Genomic DNA, 8,037 nt, shown 5'->3' on the forward strand with positions numbered 1-8,037 from the left:
GGAGTAAATTGAATTTAGCCCTTGCTGTAAATGGAGGCATTTGTTTCTTTGAGTCCCAGGGGGAGCTTTCATTAATTATACCGAGCCCGATGGCCAAGCTGGCAAGAAATTTGTTTCCAAGGGGGAAAAAAGAGAAACCGAGCCACAGATGGTTTGCTTGTGTGGTTTTCATGTACAATAGAAAAGGAGTATCATACTTCAGCATTGGGGATTAACAGTGAATTTTTCCACCTGAAATATATCTCTGAAAACGACAGGCCCCGTGGGCAAGCTGCCCCAGGGAGCAGGAGCAGGAGCCAGATCCTGGGACCTGCTGCTGCAGGATGGCAGTGCCCAACATGGACCAGGCACGATTCACTCCTGCTTGTGGTCCTCCCAGGCCCCCAGTATGCCCACCCACTGCCCCACAACCCACCAACATGCACCCAAGTGCAGAAACCTTCCTCCTCCCATGGCCTGCCCACAGCCTGGAGCTCCAGTCCAGCCCAGTCCACAGCCTGGGGCAGAAATCCCCTTTTCCAGCAAGGACTGTCCAGATTTCTCCTTTCTCCCAAGCAATGCTGAGGTTGAGCTGAGTTCAACCAAGTGCTTTGTGGTCCTTCATCTTCTGGTTTGCTTCTTCAACAGCAACAGGGTGCCCAGAGAAGCTGTGGCTGCCCCATCCCTGGAGGGGTTCAAGGCCAGGTGCAGACAAATATCTGTTTGGGTATCTCACCTGGTAGTTTTTCTAAATCTTAAATCCAAACTTCCCACTTCCTCAGCTTAACACATTGCTGAAAATGGCTGTGGACTCACCGCTTGGATGAAATCCCTCACCAAAAGCAGGAGAACCAATTCTGAAATGAAGCCTGGGAACAGAGAACGTCACTTGTGGCTGGAACTGATCTGTCTCTCCATGTGTCCAAGAGAATTCCTTTTACATTCATCAGTTCTCAAGGAAGCCTAGAAAAGAAGAAGAGATAAATGATTAACAGAATCTAAATATAAAGATGTTCTTCATTCTTAGAGCCTTTGTGACCCGCTGTCTTGGGAAACATTCCCAACTCAAATGGAATTGCACTCCGTTCTTGACAGTTCTCATATTGCTCTTGTGAAGCACATGGAGCCTTTCAAAGTCATTAATTAGGATGTCAGCAATTGTGCCATGATGAGAACTCAGAGGCATCTTGGAAACACAGGCAGACACAGAAATATCAAAAAAAAAAAAGACAAACCTCACCCTAACTATTAACCTTTCCTACCCAAACTCTCCAGCGCCGCGAGACGGGAACCGCTTCATCTGCAGACACTCTGTGATGGCACCAGCACCATCAACACCCCCCAACACCTCATCCCCTTCTCCTCTCCCGAGGATCTGGATGAAGGTACAATGGTGTGAAACACATACATACATAGATATATATATATATATATCTCAACACATGGCAGGTACAGACCCACAGACGGCTTGAAGACTCTGCCAGAACTCCTGTACCGCAGCCAGGTGCTGTGATTTCTAACAGGTAAAGGGGTTCCTCACATGCTTGGGAAAGGAAATGCAGTCCGTAGAATTGCCCATCCAGTTGATTTTGTCCAAATCAATCAAGTGCCTAAAGAAGGGAAAGCACAACCCGTTAAAGGGCCCGGCCACCTTCTCCCATGGAGTGCCGGGTGGTTTTTGAAACGCAACTGTCAGACTGTAAAATTCCTTAGCAGTGTTTCAATATCCTGTTAAGCAGATTGTTGTAAGCATCAGACTCGTGCAAAGGCCGGGGATTCCAGCTGCAGCCCATCACAGCGCCGTGGTGGCCATCACCTCCAGCCTGGCCCTGCCGGTGGGACATCCAGCCCCCATCCCTCTCCCACCTCATGCCTGGAGCCACTGAAAAAGGCAACGCCGAGGCCAGATTCCTGTGGAACTCCCAGTGCTGCTGCTGTGCCAAGGAATACCCACATTCCCTGAGGATTTGGGAGAATAAATCGAGACCTGGAGTGTTCATCACCATCTCCATAGGTCCAAGCACAGGTCCCATCCTTTGCCCTGACCCTCTGCCTTGCCCCCAGGTCATCACAGCAGGGCTGGGTGGTCAAGAGACGTCAATACAGCAGAGAGACAAATCAGAATCACAGAATCACATGGGGTTGGAAGGGACCTCTGGAGATCATCTCCTCCAACCCCCCTGCCAGAGAAGGTCCACCCAGAGCAGGTCCCACAGGAACGGGTCGAGGTGGGGTTGAATGTCTCCAGAGAAGGAGACTCCACCACCTCCCTGGGCAGCCTCTTCCAGGGCTCTGCCACCCTCACAGGAAAGAAGTTCCTCCGCATGTTTAGGTGGAACTTCTTATGTTTCAGTTTGTGCCCATTCCCTCTTGTCCTGTCCCTGGGCACCACTGAAAAAAGCCTGGCCCCATCCTCCTGACACCCACCCTTTCAGTATTTACAGGCATTGATCAGGTCCCCCCTCAGTCTTCTCCAGACTAAAAAGACCCAAGTCCCTCAGCCTCTCCTCATAAGAGAGATGCTCCAGGCCCCTCATCATCTTTATAGCCCTCTGCTGTCCCCTCTCCAGCAGTTCCCTGTCCTTCTGGAACTGGGGACTTGAAACAGTTCACACATTCAACCCCAATAAACATGTGATGACAGACCTCGCATGCGATCAAGTGGTGGAACTGACCTGAACTTCTCATGAGATGAGATGTGCAGCTGGGCTGTAAATCACGGCGGGGAGCTCTGGAGAGGGTGGACATTCCCACTCCTTATACGGGACCCCAGAGGATCCTTTCCAGCTCCTCTGCCAAAGGATGAATTCACAACAGAGTTGCTGGTGCCAGCGCGATTGGCTCAACTATATATAGTGGTCTCCAGAGTGAGGGTTGTGTGAACCTAAATTAAATGATCGTGGACAGTTACTTGAAGAAGTTAAGAAAAATACACGTCTGAGAAACCAGGTGGGATTTGGTCTTGAACGTGGAAGAGAATCTGAACTTCCTACTGTTGCACCTTGAATAAATATTACTGCCGCTAAGCACAGCAACGCGTTCCTGAGAGCAAAATGCAGTTTAGTCTTGGATTTATAGTTTTTCCTCAGAAACCTGGATGTCCAGTTTCTCAGGGAATTGGTAATCTTGTGCTCCTCTGAGAATGACAGACTTGGCATCCAACAAACACTTCTACGTACTTTAGAAATACATTCAAATAAACATTGTCTAGTTTTAAATATTGCAGTGATGATAAATTGGGAAAACCCCAGAATTTTCTATGAAGGCAGGCTGATAATTTCGGAGTTAGTTGCGTGTCAACACAGCCCTGCTGGAGCCAGAGCCTTGTCTGGGACATGTCCTCCTGGAGCCCTGACAAACCTTCTGAAAGTCTCTGAGGAGCCGTAGCTCAGCATCTCTGCTGCCCCAGGCTCAGGTCAGTGGGGGGATCTGGGGTGTACCTGAGAGGATCTTGCCAGTAGGACAGGGGGGATCTTGCCACAACAGCTCGCTTTAGCACCAGTCAAAAAAGTAGGGAAACGCAAATTTTACTCAGTTCCATTCAAAAAATTAACACTACTTTCCCTTTCAGAGAGAGGAGAGAAACGAGACAGGTTTGTGCCCACCCCACACTCGTGCAGCTTCAAGTTCTGCCACTTGTCGCATCCAACTAAAAACCTGTTCAGGCTTTATTTATTCACTCCAAATAACCTTGATATTTAGTCAAGACACTGATGAAATTCCAGCCTTGCACTCCAGGTTCTTCAGTCATTCTAGGCGCTAGTGGAGACTTACAATTTTAAAGTTTTTTAAGGGCAGATTTCTCAGCATTCCACACGCAAGAAACGTACCTGCAATTTCTATTGACCACCCTAATTAAAAGAGAGGAAATGACTGCAGAATCCTCGGTGATTTCCAAAAGATATCAATACCTGTAGCCATTAATTCACATTCACTCTCTCAAGCACCGCGCATCGATCGGCAAATTGAATTTTCGTTGTCAATAGATCAAATGCTCTCAATTAATGAGCTTTGCTAATTGGATTATTTTTTCTTCCTGTCAATGGCAGGACCGCACGGCAGCGATGCGTCACCTTTAATTGAGTGCGACCCGTGCTTGGGAGGGATGGACAGGGATTCAGTTCTCATGCACAACTGGGAGAGGACACAGTGCTGCAGGGTCCTGGGGAGCCAGGAGTCCCCAGCCTTAAATATCTTCTCCATTTTGCAAAAAAATACCTTCATCTTTCTATCATGAGGTGGAAAACTCCTGCTTTTCCCAGTGACCACAGCATCCCTGCTCAGGGCACGTCAGTATTCGCTGGGCAGCAGGAGATCCCTATCCCAGCATCTTTTCTATAAAACCTCTCACTCGTATTTGCTGAGCTACGAGACGCCTAAAGGAGAGCGCCAGGAGCGAGGAGGAGACTCACATGAAGTCTATGTATCTTATTCTCTCACTGTCCTTTTAAAACTCAGAGATATTATTTCCAGCCCTTCAATTTCCTTTGTTCTAAATCCCAGTTTATGTTTTCTTTAAAAGGTTATGCTAACACCAATCAAAAGCCCCACAAGTCAGCTTGCAAATTTTGCTGCCAGCCCCTAATGACCTGGCATCTCTCGTCGGCAAGTCGCCATGGCAGCCGTTTGATGAAGGGCTTTTTTTGCTGTCCAGCCATGGGGCAGGCGGGACCCACCCGGCATTACTCACAGCACTTCTTAGAAACTTTTCCAGCTTTTCACTTACAGGAAAGTTGCTGTAACTGAGCTCGGCTGTTTGTCAGAGCCGGGTCAGCTCTGCATCCCCAGCACGTCAGGCCATCCCCTGCATTCCTTCCGTGTCAGCACAGACACTGGCCCATCCTGCAGCCTCCCAGACCAGGCCCTGCTGTCACCACCGGCCACCAGCACGGAGACCTGGGGCTGTGTTGGAACTGGGCAATGGCATCTCCTTCTACTGCGTATCTTATTCTCTTACTGTCCTTTTAAAACTCAGAGATATTATTTCCAGCCCTTCAATTTCCTTTGTTCTAAATCCCAGTTTATGTTTTCTTTAAAAGGTTATGCTAACACCAATCAAAAGCCCCACAAGTCAGCTTGCAAATTTTGCTGCCAGCCCCTAATGACCTGGCATCTCTCGTCGGCAAGTCGCCATGGCAGCCGTTTGATGAAGGGCTTTTTTTGCTGTCCAGCCATGGGGCAGGCGGGACCCACCCGGCATTACTCACAGCACTTCTTAGAAACTTTTCCAGCTTTTCACTTACAGGAAAGTTGCTGTAACTGAGCTCGGCTGTTTGTCAGAGCCGGGTCAGCTCTGCATCCCCAGCACGTCAGGCCATCCCCTGCATTCCTTCCGTGTCAGCACAGACACTGGCCCATCCTGCAGCCTCCCAGACCAGGCCCTGCTGTCACCACCGGCCACCAGCACGGAGACCTGGGGCTGTGTTGGAACTGGGCAATGGCATCTCCTTCTACTGCACATTTAGGGGCTTGGTGGACTCGAAGGCATCGTCCCCAGCCCAGCTGATGCACTTCGTATGGGGAGAGCTTCTCACACAGAACCACAGAATCCATCTTCTAGGTTGGAAGGGACCTCAAAGATCATCTTGTCCAACCGTCAACCTAACTGACAAAAATAGACACCCACACAACAAACAAGAAGCATCATCACTAAACCATACCTCCCAGCACCACATCAACCCGTCTTTTGAACACCTCCAGGGATGGTGCCTCAACCACCTCCCTGGGCAGCCCATTCCAATGGCTGAGAACCCTTTCAGTGAAAAAATTTTTCCTAATATCCAGCCTGAACCTCCCCTGGTGTAACTTGAGGCCATTTCTTCTAGTCCTGTCACCTGTGACTTGGGAGAAGAGACCGACCCCCATCTCTCTACACCCTCCTTTCAGGGAGTTGGAGAGAGCAAGAAGGTCTCCCCTCAGCCTCCTCTTCTCCAGGCTGAGAAGCCACTGCAGGCACGTTCTGTGGGAGACACCAAAGCAAGTTCGAATCCCAGAATCTCAGAATACTATGGGGTTGGAAGGGACCTCTGGAGATCATCTCCTCCAACCCCCTGCCAGAGCAGGTCCACCCAGAGCAGGTCCCCACAGGAACGTGTCCAGGTGGGGTTTGAATGTCTCCAGAGATGGAGACTCCACCACCTCCCCGGGCAGCCTCTTCCAGGGCTCTGCCACCCTCACTGGAAAGAAGTTCCTCCTCATGTTTACATGGAACTTCTTATGTTCCAGTTTGTGCCCATTTCCTCTTGTCCTGTCCCTGGGCACCACTGAAAGTGTCCCCCTGCCCGGCCTGCAGAGGACGGTGGCCCTGGCAGGGCCAGCTCACCCAGCACAAGAGCCAATCTGCCCACCCCTCAACTCGTGGCCCTTCAGAGGATGGTCCTCACGCGTGGTCAATGCAAAGAGAGCAGCTGTGACTGACAGAGCACTCACGTTTGTGTGCTAGACCTGCAGCAGAAGGGAGGGGATCCTGGTCCTAAAAGTGTTTTATGCAGCAACACTTAAAATGTGGTGAGTTGATGGCAAGGAGACAAATAATTCCTGAGCTGGAAGGGCTCTGCTCAGCCCTGGTCCATCAAAACAAGCCACACCAAGAGCACAGGTCGTTCAGGGCTGGACCCAGCCTGTCACCACCACTGCTCCCTTGTCCCCGCCGTGCCCCCGACCCCGCCGTTCCTCCCCAGCGCGGCAGCTCCAGGATGCCACATGGCAGCCAAATCTTATTTTGACATCTGTGATCTAATTCAGAAACATCCATCAAGGATCTATCCAGACAAATAAAGAATAATGATGGGGAAATTACTTCTGGCTCCTGATCCCCTGGGAAGGAGAGAAACACCCACCTTTCACCCCTTCACTCCCTGCTCAGGCCGGGATTTGGGGGTTCCCAGCCAGTCGCTGCCACCTAAGGGTGTCCATGGTCCCCAGGACCTTCCTGTCCCCCCACCAGTTCCTCCCAGTCCCCAGCACACCTTCACCTGGTCCTTTCTAAAGCCACCCATGTTCATCGCTCATGGCGTCCCTCTTAGGGAAGATGCCACAAAAACCATCAGGATTGGGAAACGGAGAAATTAAGTCAGGTATTTAGTCAAAAAACATTGTAACGACAAACAGGAGAATTTAAGAGAGGGATTACCATGGAAGAGAAGGTGGTTTTCAGTAGAACAGGGAGAGTTATTAGCTCCCACAAAGCAACCACAACACCCTCACTGCTTGTGGCCTTTTCAAAAAATCCCAGAAACTCCTCATTTTGATTTTCCTGTAGCACCTTACCTGTTTTGCACGGGCTTTTATGGTATACTCAGCCACGCAAAGCGGGACAGGAGGTGTGGGGTGGGCATGCATACCTCCACTCCAGTTCCCCCAGGATTTAATCCTTCTAGATAATTAGGACAACTCCGTTTGCGTGTCAACATCTGTAATTTTTCACTGCTCAGGAGGCACAACAGACAGGTTGAAGGGGTGGTCTTTGCACTCTGTATTTCTCACTGAGATGCTGTATTGACCCGGAATGGAAAGCACAGCCATAATCTGAATTACAACAAGCAGAAGCCTTCACCTATTATAACCCAAAATGACTCAGAATCCCTGCTCTGAGGGTGAGATGGGAAGATACAGACATGTCCATCCCATGCTCAGGCTGCACAGAGCCCCAGGGCTGGATTCTGCTCCAGCAGCAGCAGAGTTGTCCCTGCCCAGGGGTGTCCCCTGCCAGCTCCTGCCCCCTCCTCAGCTGCACAGGACCCCATGTCAGCGACACAGGACCCAACTCTCTTCCAATGCCTAGGAAAACTGGGGTGTTTTATATCGATATCGGGATCAATAATGGTTATTTAGGGTTATTAATGCTAATTATCTAGTCTTATTCAATTAGATCTGCTTATATTTCAACCCTTGGGTTTCCTTGTTTTTCCCCGATGCCCTTTCCCAGGTGGGGAGGAGTCATCAGGGGAGAGAATAATTGTCCAAACAACAATTAATTGTGGGTTTCTCAAACCACAGCAACACCCGAGGGTGTTCCATACCGTAATCTGTGGCAGCTTTTCATCAGCCAGGGAAATC

This window comes from Calidris pugnax, unplaced genomic scaffold, assembly GCF_001431845.1.
Source record: "Calidris pugnax isolate Ruff unplaced genomic scaffold, ASM143184v1 scaffold29, whole genome shotgun sequence".
NCBI classification, from domain to species: domain Eukaryota; kingdom Metazoa; phylum Chordata; class Aves; order Charadriiformes; family Scolopacidae; genus Calidris; species Calidris pugnax.